Genomic DNA, 18,607 nt, shown 5'->3' on the forward strand with positions numbered 1-18,607 from the left:
TGCTGAAGCCCAGCTCCTGAATGTTTGATTGTTCGCTGCTGTCTGTATGGTCGTGACGCTTCCAGATTTCAGGCAAACAATTCAGGCTTTAAAGTTTGATTGAAATGCGGGTGGGTTGGTATTGTCTCCTAGTTAAGCAAAGTGTTGGTTTTTAAATTCTCATCCTTATTTACAAGAACCTTACCTGGAACTATCTCTGTAATCTCCTCCGGCCTGAAAACCCTCTATGAGATCGGCGCTCCTCTAAATCTGACTTCCTGAACATCCCTGATTTAATCACTCCGCCAATGGTGGCTGGGCCTTTTGCTGCCGAGGCTCAAAGTACTGGAGTTCCTTCCTGAAATCTCTCATTCCTCCTTTGAAACTTTGACCAAGATTTGGTCATCTCGCCTAATTATCTCCCTTTATGACTCGGGGTTTTATAACCCTCCTGTGAAGTGCTTATGGATGCTTTACTACACTGTCCGTGTGGAGTTTGCACAATCTCCCCGTGTCTGCGTGGGTCTCACCCTCACAACCCGAAGATGTGCAGAGTAGGTGGATTGGCCACGTTAAATTGCCCCTTAATTGGAAAACATTTTTAAAAGAGGGATGTTTATTATGTTAAAAGTGCTATATAAATACATTTGGTGTAACTGTGTTGCTCCACATTTATATGTCAATGCTTTTTGATTCTTGAGGTGGACTTTCTTGAATGTGGAACCAAATTTTCTCAACGATCAGTCAATTCAAATATTGAGCGTTTCGGATATAAATTGTTAAAAGTCAATAGCAATCTTGGGATATCTGATGCTTTTACTTGTGATCGAAAAGCAAACAAGTTTACAATTGAAATGTCCATTGCCCTTTGAGAGACCCCTAATTCAAATCTTCTTGTGGAACAAAGCTCTTATATTCTGACTGAGTTGCAGATCTGCTTGCATTGTTGGTGTAGTGGGCCAGTAGTAATGTCACTGGAATCATAAGCCAGGCAAATGATCTGGTGACGTGAGCTTAAATCTCACCATGGCATCTGGGAAATTTAAATTCAGTCAACTAAACTGATCTGGAATGAGAAGCTAGTCTCGGTAATGGTGATTCTGTAACCACTGGATTGGTATAAAAACCCCAGCTGCCCTTTACGGAAGGAAATTTGTTGTCCTTGTCTGGCCTGACCTACATGTGACTCGTGACACACAACAATGTGGTTGGCTCTCAACTACCCTCTGAAATGCCCTCCTTGTGCGCTATTCAAGAAGACAGCTCACCAACACCTTCTCCAGGGAAATTAGGAATGGTGATAAATGCTGGCCTCACAAATGAATAAAACAAAATCAATAGTTTGATCAATCTTGACATGGTGTAATTGTGTGAAACATTAATAGCAAGTGCCTATTTTGCATATCTCCCATTTTAATCCCCATTGGCTGAAAGGTAGCTGACAAAGTATTTTTCTGGAAAAATAGAACCCATGAACTCACCAATGCTCCTTTGATAGCATCTTCCAAAGCCATGACCTCTACCACCCAGAAGGACAAGGTCAGCATGGGAACACCACCAGCTGCAAATTTCCCTCCAAGCCTCTCACCATCCTGATTTGGAACTATGTTCCTTCACGTTCACTGGGTCAAAGACCGGGACCTCACTTCCAAATAGCACAGTGGGTTTTCCTACACCACAGGGACTGCAGCAGTTCAAGAAGGCAGCTCACCATCATGTTCTCCAAGGCAATTAGCAATGGGCAATAAATGCTGGCCTAGCCAATGATGCCCACATCTCATGAACAATCAAAAGCAAAATCGAATACATCTTCAAACAAAGGCTAGTGGAAGTCTGTAACTTTCACTCCCAAAAAGTTGTTGCGGCTGGGGAAAATAAACTGAGATTGATAAATTGTTGGAAACACTCAGCAGGTCGGGCAGCTTCTCTGGTGAGTTTTGAGTTTGATACAGTGAAGGGTCATATCAAACTTGAAACGTTAACTATGGGTGCAATCTACCCCAATGAACAGGAATGCGATGTGGCTGGTAGACGCAGGGAGAGGTATCTCACTGAGGCATGCTGACCTGGGATCTATCAGACTCCCAGCATCTACCAGCCTCCCCAGGGAGACCGTAGCCGGATGTCGTAATGTGGACCAGGTGGAACTCGGGGGTTCTCGGCCATCAGAGGCCTCTGGGTGGTCAGGGACAGGGCAGGGTGGCCCCCTGGTTCTCTCCCTTGAATGCGGGCACCTTGGTACTGCCTGGCTGGCACCTTGGCACGGCCACCCTGGCACTGCCAAGTTGCCTCGGTGGCACTGCAAGGCCAGCAAAAGCACTGCCAGGGTACCAGGGTGGCAGTGCCAGGGTAGGATGGTCAAGGCCTGAGGGGTGCCATGCCCATGAAAGGAGGGTGGAAGGAGGTTATGAAGCGTGGGGGGATACAGGGTGAATATGAAGGGGCTTCCAGAAGGTTGGGGGGAATGAAGGGTGGGAGTCCTGGAAGGGTGGGGGCTTGAAAAGGGATGGGAAGGCCTGAACAGGGGGGCCCATCAGCGACCCCATAGCAGGGTGTCATCACTTGGGGGTGTGTGTGGTGTAGTGCCCATGTGTGTGGGGGGGTGCGACATTGCCCCAGGGGGTGGGGGGGGGAGGTGAGGGATGTGGGAGACCCTCAAGCCCACCTAGAGATCAGGGCACCCTTTCAAAATGGTGGCCCGATCTCTGAGGAGCTGGCCTGGCCAGCGAGTTCAGCTCCCCAGTGCTGAAAATAATTCTCTGTATGGGTTAGTCCGGTGAGAAACTCTGCAGGGCCCAAGAAAGTGACAAAAAGTGTGTTTAGACAGCGGTGGGGAACTCGCCAACAGAGTCGGGGGAAACTGCCAACAAAGCCTACCACAAATGACACTTAGAAACGTTTTTGTTAGATCGCGCCCTCTTGCTCCACAGATACTGCCAGGCCTGCTGAGTATTTCCAGCACTTCCTGGTTTCGTTTCAGCATCTGCGGCAATGTTATTGGGGAAGGTCAGCCTTTTTTAATTGAATGGAGGAACAGACTCCAGGGGCTGGCTGCATTACCCTGTTCTAACATTCTGAACCAGTATACGACAGTATATGTCAGTCTGCACTAACCAAGCAAATTAAAAACCAACAGTGTGCTGAACTTATTTGTGAGCTGTTAATTCTCTTGCAAGAAACACACTTGAGCCTTATATTCAAAGATAATAAAGAAGGTGTTAAAATTGCTCCCATGTTTGGTGGGCCAAGAATTAAAAAAGACAGTAGGCCTCTCATTTTACGTTTGTGCCTTGTTCCTTGAAAGCATCTGTCCCAGCTGTTTTCTGGTCACTGTCTTCCAGCCTCAGGCAGCTGCTGAAGGTGGTGAGCACTTTCCCTCCCTGCTCTGTGAAACATCTGAGGGTCTCAGATGTAGATGTGTCGGAACTCTAATCCAGCTGTGACACCCGGTCACACTGTACGTTGTTGTTTACTCAATCTTGAAGATGACCTGCAGCCTGATCAGCCACTGAACATGTTTTCCAAATGCACCATTTCATCTGTGGCATTGAGCATTAAGAGAAAGATCGTATTTGTATTTATTTTTGATTCTTACCGTGGGAGAAAGGGTTTGGTCGAAACGAAGGAGACTTTTTTTTGGCCCAGAGGTGAAAACAGATGCTAAATGTGTGCAATGCTTATAAGTCTGAATTTAGTACATAATTATGGTAATAATTGCTGATTACCTTCATTTGAATTTGCCTGGAGGTGCTATCGCATAAACCTGCAAGTTCAACACACATTGCTGATTAGGCTCCTTTTTTGTGGGGCAGTACTTCCACTGAAGGTGTGGCGTGTGCTGGCCTACACACAGCAACATGTTACTAGCTGGCTCAGAAACCCAGGGAGGGGCCACATAGGTTCTCCGATGGGGCACTGGAGATGCTGGTGGAGGAGGCTTGCCCTGTACCAAGACGAGGTAATGCATTTTGGAAGGTCTAATGCAGGTAGGGAATATACAGTGAATGGTAGAACCCTCAAGAGTATTGAAAGTCAGAGAGATCTAGGAGTACAGGTCGACAGGTCACTGAAAGGGGTGACACAGGTGGAGAAGGTAGTCAAGAAGGCATACGGCATGCTTGCCTTCATTGGCCGGGGCATTGAGTATAAGAATTGGCAAGTCATGTTGCAGCTGTATAGCACCTTAGTTAGGCCACACTTGGAGTATAGTGTTCAATTCTGGTCGCCACACTACCAGAAGGATGTGGAGGCTTTAAAGAGGGTGCAGAAGAGATTTACCAGAATGTTGCCTGGTATGGAGGGCATTAGCTATGAGGAGCGGTTGAATAAACTCGGTTTGTTCTCACTGGAATGACGGAGGTTGAGGGGTGACCTGATAGAGGTCTACAAAATTATGAGGGGCATAGACAGAGTGGATAGTCAGAGGCTTTTCCCCAGGGTAGAGGGGTCAATTACTAGGGGGCATAGGTTTAAGGTGAGAGGGGCAAGGTTTAGAGTAGATGTACGAGGCAAGTTTTTTACACAGAGGGTAGTGGGTGCCTGGAACACGCTACCGGAGGAGGTGGTGGAAGCAGGGACGATAGTGACATTTAAGGGGCATCTTGACAAATACATGAATATGATGGGAATAGAGGGATACGGACCCAGGAAGTGTAGAAGGTTGCAGTTTAGTCGGGCAGCATGGTCGGCACGGGCTTGGAGGGCCGAAGGGCCTGTTCCTGTGCTGTACATTTCTTTGTTCTTTGTTCTTTGAGGGAAGGCCATCCCCTCCTGGCCTTCTCTACCTGCATCAGCTGCTGCTGACCTGGCTTTATGTTCACCTCCCATTCCTTGTCCAGACCACAGGGTCCACCTAGCAAGGTGCCAATGACCAATCACTCCCTTTCTTCTGGTGACTCCTATAAACTATCCAGTCAGGTGGTTACTCTTTTTAGGGTGGAGCTCTCAGGAGTTTTCAGAATAAATGTTGTTCAAGCGTTGGTAAACGGCACGATCCAATGGCCAAGCTGTGCCTGAAAAGCAGCTCGCCGTAGCGCGGCGTGGCTGATAAAAGCCGGGAGACCCCGCTCCCGACTCGCAACACCCCGCGCGATCCAACGCGGGATCACTTTTTGGCAGATTTGCATATTAGAGCGAGGCAGCTCGCATTTTTAAATGGCGTCCCGATCTCTCACTAAACTGGGGAGCTCTAGCGAGATCAGCTCCCCAGTGTACACGGGGCTATGTGTGGCATTGGCTGCACATTCCCCGCTGAGGCCCCTTATACAACACAAGTTGCTGAAACACGCAGCTAAACGTGCTCGCTCTGAGACTTTGTTCCCAATTAGCTGAAACACGTCCTGGGGCGTCATTCTCCGACCCCCCGCCGGGTCGGAGAATGGCCGTTGGCCGCCGTGAATCCCGCCCCCGCCAAAGTCTCCGGTACTGGAGATTGGGCGGGGGCGGGAATCGGGCCGCGCCGGTTGGCGGGACCCCCCGTTCAATTCTCCGGCCCAGATGGGCCGAAGTCCCGCCCAGAAATTGCCTGTCCCGCCGGCGTAAATCAAACCTGGTATTTACCAGCGGGACCAGGCGGCGTGGGCGGGCTCCGGGGTCCTGGGGGGGGGCGCGGGGCGATCTGACCCCGGGGGGTGCCCCCACGGTGGCCTGGCCCGCGATCGGGGCCCACCGATCCGCCGGCGGGCCTGTGCCGTGGGGGCACTCTTTCCCTTCCGCCTCCGCTACGGCCTCCACCATGGCGGAGGCGGAAGAGACTCTCCCCACTGCGCATGCGCGGGAAACGTTCAGCGACCGCTGACGCTCCCGTGCATGCGCCGGGAAACTGTCAGCGGCCGCTGACGCTCCCACGCATGCGCCGCATTTCCGCGCCAGCTGGCAGGGAAACAAACGCCATTTCCGCCAGCTGGCGGGGCGGAAATCCCTCCGGCGTCTGCCTAACCCCTCAATGTTGGGGCTAGGCCGCCAAAGATGCGGAGCATTCCGCACCGTTGGGCCGGCGTGATGCCCGTCTGATTGGCGCCATCTTTGATGCCAGTCGGCGGACATCGCGCCGTTGGGGGAGAATTTCGCCCCAAATTCTTGACAAAGTGTCCCGGAGAGTCTCCTGATGTGTTTCAGAGATCCTCTTCACAGCTCCGGCTGCAAGTGAACATGAAATAGCGAGTAACCCTTGAAGTAACATTTGAAATATTGATATCAATGCCATGTTTACTCGTTGTTATGAGAGGGAGTTAGGACAGGCACTAGTCGCCAGAATGCCATACGGCCTTCGTACTGAGTGCTAGCAGCCATTTTAAGACTCGGCTGTTCATCAAGTTTCCAGTCAACCGTTCCTAGAGCTGGCTTCAATTCCTTTTTTTCCCCAGCAGCCCCCACAGATACAGGGGTTGCCCCACAAGAAGCTTTAGGGGCTCACCCCATATGACCATCAGCATCAAGGTCTCCTCCCCCCCCCCCCAAAAAAAAAGTACAACCCAACCCCATGGGGATCCCCAGTGTTCTGCCCCAGCACTGCCCCCAGCAGAGGTTGGCACTAGCAACCTGGCATTGCCAAACAGCACCGGGGCAGTGCCAGGTCAGTGCCAGAGGCAGTGCCAGGATGTACAGTTGGCACCAGCAGTTCTAGGGTACAGCACTACCCAGCAGGCATGCATCTAGGAGCCTCCAATCCCCTGGGAGACCCCCCCATGAGTGTTGTTTCATCTGGTCCCCGTTTGTGGAGACCAGCACTGAATAGCCTTGACCGAGGCCTCCAAGGCCAGCGCTGGCTTCAATTCCTTTACCAAGGTGTCGATTTGTGTTAAAATGCCAACTAACCAGTGTTGCAATTTAAAATCCAATTCCGGCCATCTCAGAGAATCTTTAACACCTAAAGTAATCACTGAAAACGCCGGTGAGTATTTCAATGTTTGCTTTTTCTTGTGAAAATGAAATGAAAATCGCTTATTGTCACAAGTAGGCTTCAAATGAAGTTACTGTGAAAAGCCCCTAGTCACCACATTCCGGCGCCTGTTCGGGGAGGCTGTTACGGGAATCGAACCATGCTGCTGGCCTGCCTTGGTCTGCTTGCAAAGCCAGCGATTTAGCCCTGTGCTAAACAGCCCCAAGTTGGCACTAGCAACCTGGCATTGCCAAACAGCACCGGGGCAGAGAGCTTTAAAATTAGTTAAAATGGAGCTTAAGTTCCTCTCTTTGACTTGCCAATACTTTCCTTATCACTAGCTGAGTGATGGGCAGCTTGCTGTCAGGACTCTGCATATCTCTTCAAGCCATTCTGTGTTGTTTTCAAAGGAAATTTATGGTCCTGTTTAGGCTCCAAACAGTAGGCTTCATGGCACTGGGGAAGCCAATCTTTCCAGAATACAGTGCAAGTTACTAATCGTCTATATTTCACTTTTAAAATAATTTTATGTTTCATATTAAGCACAGTTTACTAAAAGAGGGAAGTTGCTGTATGAATCTCAAATTAATTTCATAGTCGTGCATCTGGGGCTGATATAACCTTTACAGTCAGCACTTCAAGGTTAATGTCCAGTTGCTATATAGAGAACAGGATCAGTGTGTGGTAAGGCAGCTGGCCTTACTAAATGTCTTTCATCATCACCCTTTTGTACTCAGCATTACATTCCAATCCTAAGCGTTAAGGATATGCACCAGTAATGGACAGTGAACAGTATTTGTTAAATGATAACAGTTGACACTGGAGGCAGTAGTGGTTGAGGAAGGTGGAGGGGGCAAGGGGGGGGGTAGCCTGATTGCCACAGGCAGTGATGGATATTGCCTTCCTGCCCTGTGATTCAGGCATTTCAAATCCTCTATTGCCTTTTATTTTCAGCCTTAATGAGTGCGAACTGCCATGATGCCCAACATGTGGAAAAAGCCAGGGGATAAAGTTCAGGGGTCACAGCTGTTGAGCATTTCTCTACAAGGCTTGTTTTAAGAAAGCAAACTTGTAGAATTTGTCAAAGTGGCTTGGTGGGGGGAGAGAGAAAGAGGAATGGAGGAGGAGTAACCAAGGAATTTGGATCTGATTGTAATCTGGACTGTATGCTGTGTAAATAATCAGAGGGCAGATGGATTAATGATGGTTTACTGCTTGAAAGACTGATGTATACCTTGGAGTATGGTCATGGATCTGTTTGTAGAAATACCCTTGATGCTGGCTCACTTAGTTGTGTGTACTGACCAGCATGCTGTTGTAAACCTTCTTAATGTCCTTAGCAATGATTCATTATTAACCACTGACTGGGATAAGGTGAAGGGGGAGGGTGATGGATAAGAAAGAAAGAAAACAAAATGACCTGCAACCTGTGAAATACTTCAGACGTATATACATTGTATTGTAGGAAATGCAGCAGCCAAGTTGTGCCCAGCAAGATCTTACAAATGGTCATGTGATAACGATCATATCTGGTTAGGTGATGCTGAGGGATGAATATTTATTCATTTATTGGTTCATAGGTGGCGTGCGCCGCTGGCTAGACCAGCATTTATCACCCATCCCTAATTGCCCTCAAGAAGGTGGTGGTGAGCTGCCTTCTTGAACCGCTGCAGTCCATGTGGTGTGGGTCCACTCACCGTGCTGTTAGGGAGGGAGTTCCAGCATTTTGATCCTGTGACAGTGAAGCAACGGCGATACATTTCCAAGTCAGGATAGTGAGTGACTTGGAGGAGAATTTGCAACTGGTGGTTGTCATGATATCCAGATCAGCATATCATGGTGCAATCACACACACACTGATGGCCAGGTAGTTGGACCAACCAGCACACACACAACATCGCAGCCAATCACTAGTAAGAGCACAAGCACTATAAAAGGGGGAACACGAGAGTTTCCGCTCATTCTGGTAGGAGACAGCTCGGTCCATAGGTTAGCGTTCCTCTGCCTCAGCGTCCCCTCTTTTGGCACGTACAAGCGCGAGAGGCCTTGGAAAGCACGCAAAATGGCCGCCCTCGTCGGGGCCGCAGGCCGGGAGGTACTCGATCGACAGGACACGCTCTGCCTCGGGGGCCCCGAGCTTGCAGCGTGACACTCAGACATAGACCATGTGCTGAGTGCCTCACCAATATTAGTGATAGGGCTAGGTCCATAGGTTAGCTGGTAGCGAACGTACCCAAGTCTATAGTTAGTTGCATCTGTTAGTTAACATAATAAAATCAAGTTGTACCATCTGCAGCCGTGTTGGCTCATTTGTGTATCAGGACATCCAACACGACATGATACCACGAGTGGACGCAGACCAGCGACTGTGAGACCTACCTGCACCATTTCAGCCATCCGCCATCCTGATCCATGGAAAGCATCAGCCCGCCGCAGTCGCTCCGAATCGCTGGTAATCTAGGTGTAAACTGGAAGTTTTTCAAACAGCGCTTCCAGCTATTCCTCGAGGCCACAGACAGGGAGAATGCATTGGACACCAGGAAGATAGCCCTTCTCCTCTCCATGGCAGGGCAACACTCCATCCACGTCTTTAACTCCCTGGCATTCACGGAAGGTGAGGACAAATAAAAATACAAAACGGTGCTGCTCAAGTTCGATGAACACTTCAGCGTGGAAGTAAATGAGAGCTTTGAACGGTACCTATTTCAGCAGCACCTGCAGGGTAAGGACGAACCTTTTCAATCATACCTAACACACCTCCGCATGCTTGCGCAATCCTGCGGCTACGGGGCCACCTCCGACTCCATGATAAGGGATCAGATAGTTTTTGGGGTTGAGTCAGACACCCTACGCCAGCAGCTCCTTAAAGTGAAACAACGCACCCTGGCGACTGCAATCGAGACCTGCGTCCTCCATGAAAACGCGACCAGCCGGTACTGCCATATGCAGGCGGCCTAAACGGCGCGGCACTGGGCCCCCGAGGCGGAGCAGGTCCAGTCGATCGAGTACCTCCTGGCTCGCGGCCCGGACGAGGGCGGCCATTTTTCGTGCTTTCCAAGGCCTCCCGCGCTTGTACGCACCAAAAGAGGGGACGCTGAGGCAGAGGAACAAGATGCGCAGGCGTGCTCTACGCAGGACCGCACCGCGCATGCGCGGTGGCGCAACGAACGTTATGAACATCATGGCGTCACGACGTGCAGCAACTGTGGATCTGCACATTTAAAGCGTCAATGTCCTGTTAGAACCCGACAGTGCCTACGCTGTGGCAGGTTGGGCCACTATGCTGCCTGTTGTCGAGCACCTCAACCTGCCAACTCGCAACAATTCCGCCAGTCTCGCAGGACCGTGCGGGCCATTCAGCCCACATTCACTGGCTCACCTCCAGACACCTTGCAGACCGGCGACACCGACGACAGCGAGCCTTTCCGCGTTGCGGTCATCCATAAGAACAGGCTGTCCCCAAGTAGGCACCACCTGCAGCTGCCAGTCCACACCATTGATCCGGACGATGAGTGGTGCGCCACCCTGACGGTCAACCGATCCCAAGTCACATTTCGCCTGGACACTGGTGCCTCCGCATGGTCAGCTTTCCAGGCATTAAAGGTCAAACCACCCATTCTACCTTCCCACTGTCAATTGGTGGATTACAATGGGAACGTCATCCCGGCCACGGGGTCCTGCCAGCTGGAAGTCACCCACAACTCGCGCACGGCCAAGCTGTCATTTGAGATCGTAGGATCCTCGAAGGACTCTCTGTTAGGCGCACAGGCGTGCAAGATTCTCCACCTCGTTCGGCGAGTCCACACTTTGTCTCCTGACGGCACATCTGACTTTCCAGATGTAGACTTTAGGGCGCAGCTCCACTCACACCTTGCGCACAACCAGGAGGTTTTCGAGGGCATGGGCATGCTGCCCTACACGTACAAAATACGGCTCAAACCGGATGCCATTCATTCACGCCCCTCGTAGGGTCCCAGCACCCCTCAAGGACCGCCTCAAGCAACAGTTGCAGGACCAAGAAGTGCTTTCCCGGGTCACGGAACCAACGCCATGGGTCAGCTCCATGGTGTGTGTGAAGAAGCCATCCGGCGAGCTCCGGATCTGCATTGACCCGAAAGACTTGAATTCCAACATCATGAGGGAGCACTACCCTATACCTAAGCGGGAAGAGATCACGAGAGAAATGGCTCGGGCAAAAATATTTACCAAGCTTGATGCCTCAAAGGGCTTCTGCACTTTCAACACTACATTTGGCAGGTTCTGCTATAACAGAATGCCATTCGGCATCATTTCTGCTTCCGAAGTGTTCCATCGCATCATGGAACAGATGATGGAGGGCATCGAAGGGGTACGCGTCTACGTAGAAGATATTATCATCTGGTCAACAACACCACAGGAGCACATCAGTCGTCTCCAGCGTGTCTTTGCACGTATCCGAGATCAGGGCCTGCGCCTTAACCGAGCTAAATGCTCTTTTGGCCAGACTGAACTGAAGTTTTTGGGGGACCACATCTTTCGGTCGGGTGTCCGGCTGGATGCCGACAAGGTGGCAGTCATCACGGCCATGCAGCGGCCGTCAGACAAGAAGGCAGTGCTACTTTTTCTCGGGATGGTCAACTTCCTGGGGAAGTTCATTCCCAACCTTGCCTCACACACGACTGCTCTTCGCCACCTGGTCAAGAAGACCACGGAGTTCCAGTGGCTGCCTGCACACCAGAATGAATGGGAGGAGCTCAAGGTCAAGCTCATCACCGCCCCGGTATTGGCGTTATTCGACACCACACGGGAGAACAAAAGATCTCCACGGATGCCAGCCAATCGGGTATTGGTGCGGTCCTCCTGCAACGGGACGACACCTCATCATGGGCTCCGGTCGCCTATGCCTCGCGGGCCATGACCCCCACAGAACAGCGCTATGCGCAGATCGAGAAGAAATGCCTCGGATTGTTGGTGGGCATTGACAAGTTTCATGACTATGTCTATGGTCTTCCGCAGTTCACTGTAGAGACCGACCATCGCCCCCTGGTCGGCATTATTCAGAAGGATCTAAACGACATGACCCCTCACCTCCAGCGCATTCTGCTCAAGCTCCGCAGGTACGACTTTCAGCTTGTCTACACCCCGGGGAAGGAGCTTATCATCGCAGATGCTCAGTCTAGGGGGGTCAACACAACGTCCGACCCCGAGGGGTTCGTGTGCCAGGTTGAGGCACAGGTAGCCTTCACATCGGCCAATCTGCCGGCCACTGATGCACGTATGGCCCACATTCGACGTGAGACTGCGGCTGACCCCCTGCTACAACGTGTGATGTGCCTCATGACAGAAGGGTGGCTAAAGGGGCAGTGCCCACAATTTTACAATGTCCGGGATGACCTGGCCATCGTTGATGGCATCCTCTTAAAATTGGATCGGATTGTGATCCCACACAGTATGCACCACCTTGTCCTCGAACAATGCACGAAGGCCATCTCGGAGTCGAGAAGTGCAGGCGGAGGGCCCGAGAGACTGTGTACTGGCCGGGTATCAGCGACGACATCGCAAACATGGTGCTCAACTGCCCCACCTGCCAGAGGTTTCAGCCGGCGCAACCCCGTGAGACCCTTCAGCCCCACGAGTTGGTCACTTCCCCCTGGTCGAAGGTCGGTGTCGACCTCTTTCACGCGCTCGGCAGGGACTACGTTATTATCATTGACTATTTCTCAAGTTACCCGGAGGTCATATGCCTGCACGACACTTCATCATAAGAACATAAGAACATAAGAACTAGGAGCAGGAGTAGGCCATCTGGCCCCTCGAGCCTGCTCCGCCATTCAATGAGATCATGGCTGATCTTTTGTGGACTCAGCTCCACTTTCCGGCCCGAACACCATAACCCTTAATCCCTTTATTCTTCAAAAAGCTATCGACCTTTATCTTAAAAGCATTTAATGAAGGAGCCTCTACTGCTTCACTGGGCAAGGAATTCCATAAATTCACAACCCTTTGGGTGGAGAAGTTCCTCTTAAACTCAGTCCTAAATCTACTTCCCCTTATTTTGAGGCTATGCCCCCTAGTTCTGCTTTCACCCGCCAGTGGAAACAACCTGCCCGCATCTATCCTATCTATTCCCTTCATAATCTTATATGTTTCTATAAGATCCCCCCTCATCCTTCTAAATTCCAACGAGTACAGTCCCAGTCTACTCAACCTCTCCTCGTAATCCAACCCCTTCAGCTCTGGGATTAACCTAGTGAATCTCCTCTGCACACCTTCCAGTGCCAGTACGTCCTTTCTCAAGTAAGGAGACCAAAACTGAACACAATACTCCAGGTGTGGCCTCACTAACACCTTATACAATTGTAGCAGAACCTCCCTAGTCTTAAACTCCATCCCTCTAGCAATGAAGGACAAAATTCCATTTGCCTTCTTAATCACCTGTTGCACCTGAAAACCAACTTTCTGCGACTCATGCACTAGCACACCCAGATCTCTCTGCACAGCAGCATGTTTTAATTTTTTATCATTTAAATAATAATCCCTTTTGCCGTTATTCTTACCAAAATGGATAACCTCACATTTGTCAACATTGTATTCCATCATCTGCTGTCCTCCGGGCATGCAAGGAGACCTTCGCTCGCCATGGCATTCCGTTCACCGTCATGTCTGACAACGGACCTTGCTTTGCGAGTCAAGAATGGTCTTCCTTTGCCGCTGCCTACAACTTCACGCATGTGACGTCCAGTCCGTTGTATCCTCAATCGAATGGCAAGGCGGAGAAGGGCGTCCATATTGTTAAGAGGCTTCTCTGCAAGGCTGCTGATGCCGGGTCTGACTTCTGTCTAGCTTTGCTGGCTTATCGCTCGGCCCCACTGTCCACGGGCCTGTCGCCGGCTCAGCTGTTGATGGGTCGCACCATCAGGACAACTGTTCCGTCCATTCATGTTCCTGACCTCGATCATGCCCCGGTCTTGCGGAAGATGCAGCAACAGCGCGTTCAGCAGAAGGTGGCACATGATGCTCGGGCGACTGATCTTGCTGCCTTGGAGCCTGGCGACAATGTCCGCATACACCTTCCAGACGGTGGCTGGTCAGCAACGGCTGAGGTTCTCTGCCAGGTAGCTCCCCGATCATTCGTTGTTCGCATGCCTGATGGCTCTATTCGCCGCCGCAATCGGCGGGCCCTTCGTTTGACTCCGCGCTCGCTACGATACTCTGCACCGGTGCCATGCCCTCCTGTTGCCCCTGATGTCGACTTTGTTGAGCTTCCTGCCACGATGCATTTTCCTCTCTCGCCCGTCGATAGGCCCATTGCTCAGCCGGTGGCTCCTGACCCACCCTTGAGGCGGTCAACCCGAATTCGTCGCCCACCTGAGAGACTGAACTTATGAGCCTGTTTTGGTTTCTTTTGTTCCATTGGACTTACTGAAACTGTTGACCATGTTTCTATTATCGTTCTGTGTTTGAGAGTTTGCATTTGTTCCGTTCTTGGTACACTTTTGTTCTTATGTTGTACCTGACATCCTCCTATGTATATAGTTCGCCTCCTGTACATTTTGTAGTTAATCTCACACACACATATTTAGTTGCACCCAGTACACAATCTTATTTATTATCATGCAGGCACATGTTTCTTGTGAAAAGGGGGAATGTCATGATATCCAGATCAGCATATCATGGTGCAATCACACACACTGATGGACAGGCATTTGGACCAACCAGCACACACACAACATCGCAGCCAATCACTAGTAAGAGCACACGCAATATAAAAGGGGGAACACGAGAGTTCCCGCTCATTCTGGTAGGAGACAGCTCGGGACACAGAGCTTGCAGCGTGACACTCAGACACAGACCATGTGCTGAGTGCCTCACCAACATTAGTGATAGGGCGAGGTCCATAGGTTAGCTGGTAGCGAACGTACCCAAGTCTATAGTTAGTTGCATCTGTTAGTTAACATAATAAAATCAAGTTGTACCATCTGCAGCCGTGTTGCCTCATTTGTGTATCAGGGCACCCAACACGACGGTGGTGTTCCCGTGCATCTGCAGAGTGTCTGTGGAATAAATACTGACCAGGACAAGGAATAGGTTCTCCTGTCGTTTTGCTGGCCACAAGATTAATGCAATGTGTTTGGAACTGGCTCAGTCAAGGGTATTGTTTGCCTCTGTTCTACTTGTGCCCAATTGAAAATGTTTCTGAGCTGCTTTACTGAGCATGACCTATGAAGGTGGGCCTTGTTACTCAGTACTTTATGATACCATTAGAAAAGCCTTGACTGGGTTGGTTCACAACCTTTTTGAAAGACTAATTTCAGGAGCTACAAAACTGAGTTGACTGGGTGGGAATGTATTTGCTTCTTTTTGATGGCAGCGTATCAGGTGTAACAAGCTGGCCCTAAAAGATTGAAGGGGCTGCCTCTTGGGATAGAGTGCCAGTGTGCAGAAGCTGCTGCTAACTCTGCCAAGATCCCTAGGCTCATAGTTTTGAGTGATTTAGGTTCCCCCCCACCTGGTATCACTGATCATACAGGAGGTATTGTTTGAGCTTATGTCTGTTCCAGCAGATTCCTGCCTGGCCTACAGTGGGAGTCTATTTGAACAACCTCAGAATTCTGGGCCTGGCATGTGTTTCTATTTTCTCATTGACTAAACATTTTGGTACCCTGTTTTGTCCTTGAGATATATATGGAAACCCTTGGATATAACCTCCAACGAATTCACAGTTACTTCAGTAAAGCTGTATATTAAAGCTAACAACAATTCAACAGAATTTCTTTGTGTCAGAAACCATTTGGTTTTCTTCACTGCATGACTGACATTTCTCCGTGATTCTTTGCTCCATCTCCTGCCAAATCATAGATTATCATAGAATTTACAGTGCAGAAGGAGGCCATTCGGCCCATCGAGTCTGCACCAGCTCTTGGAAAGAGCATCCTACCCAAGGTCAACACCTCCACCCTATCCCCATAACCCAGCAACCCCACCCAACACTAAGGGCAATTTTGGACACTAAGGGCAATTTATCATGGCCAATCCACCTAACCCGCACATCTTTGGACTGTGGGAGGAAACCGGAGCACCCGGAGGAAACCCACGCACACACGGGGAGGATGTGCAGACTCTGCACAGACAGTGACCCAAGCCGGAATCGAACCTGGGACCCTGGAGCTGTGAAGCAATTGTGCTATCCACAATGCTACCGTGCTGCCAAAGTCTTCCATCACCTAAAATCTTTTGTCCACTTGAACATTTCCAACAGCTTCCTGTCCTCTATCTACTCTCATACCTCAGCCCTTAGAAAACGTGTGTGCAGAAGCTTGAGGAATAGGAAAAATCTATTTGACAGAATGTAAATTGCAAGGGCCTGACCAATGATTTCTCCTACAAAACATTGGCAATGCTGCAAATCTGAAATATAAACCAGAAATGCTGCAAATACTCAGCAGGTCTGGCAGCATCTTTGCAGAAAGAAACAGATTTAATGTTTGAAGTTGACAACCTTTCATTTTGATTTCTCCAAACTGTGTGGCATGGTGGTTAGCACTGCTGCCTCATAGCTCCAGGGACCTGAGTTCAATTGGGTTACTGTGTGGAGTTTGCACATTCTCACCGTGTCTGCGTGGGTTTCCTCCGGGTGATCCGGTTTCCTCCCACAGTCCAAAGTTATGCAGGTTAGGTGTTTTGCCGATACTAATTTGCCCCTTAGTGTCTAAAGATGTGCAGGTTAGGTGGTTTTATGGGGATAGGGGGGTGCAGTGGCCTAATCAGGGAGCTCTTTCAGAGGGTCGGTGCAGACTTGAAGGGCCGAATGGCCTCCTCCTGCACTTTAGGAATTCTATGGTTCTATGTTACAACCGCATTCGCAGAATGTTGTCCACATCCTATACAACCATATGATCGCAGTCATCATCATCTTGAAGTTTAAACATGCACTCACTCCACCATCAGCAGATTGTGTCTATAGTGTTCCCTATCTACAAGATGCAACAAGTCATCAAGGCCACTTTAGCAGCATCTCTCAATACCTCCGACCTCCACCAACTAGAAAGACGAGGACAGCATAACACCATTCCAAATTACACACCATGCCAACTTTATTGCTGTTCCATCAGCGTTGGTGCAAAAAGCCATAAGCGGCCTAGTTTCCAGTGGAGAAAAGATCCTGCATTTTTAAGGGAGAGTTATTTGCACACCTTTCTGGTTTCTATTTCTTGGTTTCTTCTCTGGTTATTTGAGTAAGGCAGCTTGTCAGCATTCCCTTCTTCATTAATTTGCGTGAAGGGTGCATTTTTAACACAAAAAAAACCTGCCTATTGCCTGTGGGAGTTTTGGTTGGCAAGCAATAAATCATTGAATCATCGCACCAGGAGAAAGGATTGATGCAAGCTGTCGTATAATGTGTTAAATAGTCTCCTTTTTTAAGAGCAGTAATCAAGGGCTGGCTGCTGCCAAACTGGTCCTGCATCTGGAACCCTTGTGAACAACAGGGACTTGTTCCCCATTGACATGTTGAGGGGAGTGCTTGGCAGTTCACTCATACTTCATAAAGCTTATCGGCAGATACTGCTGATTTAAATGCCCTTCATGTCCGCAAAAACAATTTGTGTCAGCGTTACTGACAAAGATGCAGATGGGCTGATTTTGAAAAGATCCATTCCCAATGTCTGAGCCGTTGTTTACCCACTTCCAGGTGTTTCGGAACAGTCAGTGCAGTCATTGTGTGAAGCGTTACAGGCGGCAATTGTCAGTAGTTTATTGGCGACCTCAATACTCCTGTGTCATTTACTGGCAACTATGCATTCAATGTTGTGGAGCGAGTGAGAGAGACCTCACTTGTGTATCGCGTAGCTGAATTTATCACCTGCCATTTAGCACAATGCCCACTTTGGATCAGTGGAATAGATCCCTCTGCACAAATTCCAGAGACTTGCTGTTCATTTGATCTGGGCTGACAGAAGAATTCTTTACGAGCTCAAAAGTTGGCAAGTTCTGTTGTGGACCCTCCTTCCTGGGTGGCATTGTAATGACCACCAGTGAGAGCCCATTGTAAATTTTGACTGCTTGTGGTGTGAAAGTAAGGCTGTTGCTCAGCATAAACTGCTTCTGCAATCTAATAAGCTTTTCTTAGCCTCTTACAGAATTTGCTGACCATTTAAACCAGGACGAGCTGAGCTTTTGTCAGTTAAACATTAAAAATAAGTACAGTTAGTCTTGCAACAGGTCTTTGCAACAAATGCAAAGGTTCTCTGCAAATCTCCAGTTGGTTTAAAAATAGGCTTATTTTCTTTGAATGAAACACTTCTCATCAAGGAGTTTCTGATATTGAACTGGCTCCAGCAATATGTGATATTGATGTATGACTGAAAAAATCAGGTGCATGACTTTGGAAAACCTCATCCATAGTGTTGGTGGAGACATGTCGAGAAAAAGAGCCTGTTTTAAGCCACTAGAAATGACATGCTGCTGATCGTAAAATCACAAATCAGGCAACTTAAATCAATTTTGAAGCAGAAGTGTGCAGACTCCTCCTGCATCCAAAGCCATTTCTCAGGCTCTCTGTGCTAGAGTAGATCTTGGGCTCCCTCCTCTTTGCTGCTCTGACTGGGTGCCCGCTGACTGTGGAAATGGCATTGCTGACATGCAGCCTGTATTAACAGCACGGTACCAACTGACTACCATCGCCATCTGGCAAATGAGGCCGGAATCTTTTGGATGTTTCCTTTTTACAATGTGGCTTCGCTGCAAAGTATCAGAAGGACAATGCTTCTC

The 18,607-nt window shown here is 49.5% G+C and overlaps 1 protein-coding gene across 1 annotated transcript in view; it reads left to right on the plus strand.

The window, feature by feature from the left end:
- Positions 1–18,607, plus strand: part of mdka (midkine a) — a 142,218-nt gene that overhangs the window by 89,702 nt on the left and 33,909 nt on the right. The gene's annotated exons all lie outside the window — the stretch shown is intronic.

The sequence above is a fragment of the Scyliorhinus torazame genome, chromosome 10 (genome assembly GCF_047496885.1).
Source record: "Scyliorhinus torazame isolate Kashiwa2021f chromosome 10, sScyTor2.1, whole genome shotgun sequence".
Classification (NCBI taxonomy): domain Eukaryota; kingdom Metazoa; phylum Chordata; class Chondrichthyes; order Carcharhiniformes; family Scyliorhinidae; genus Scyliorhinus; species Scyliorhinus torazame.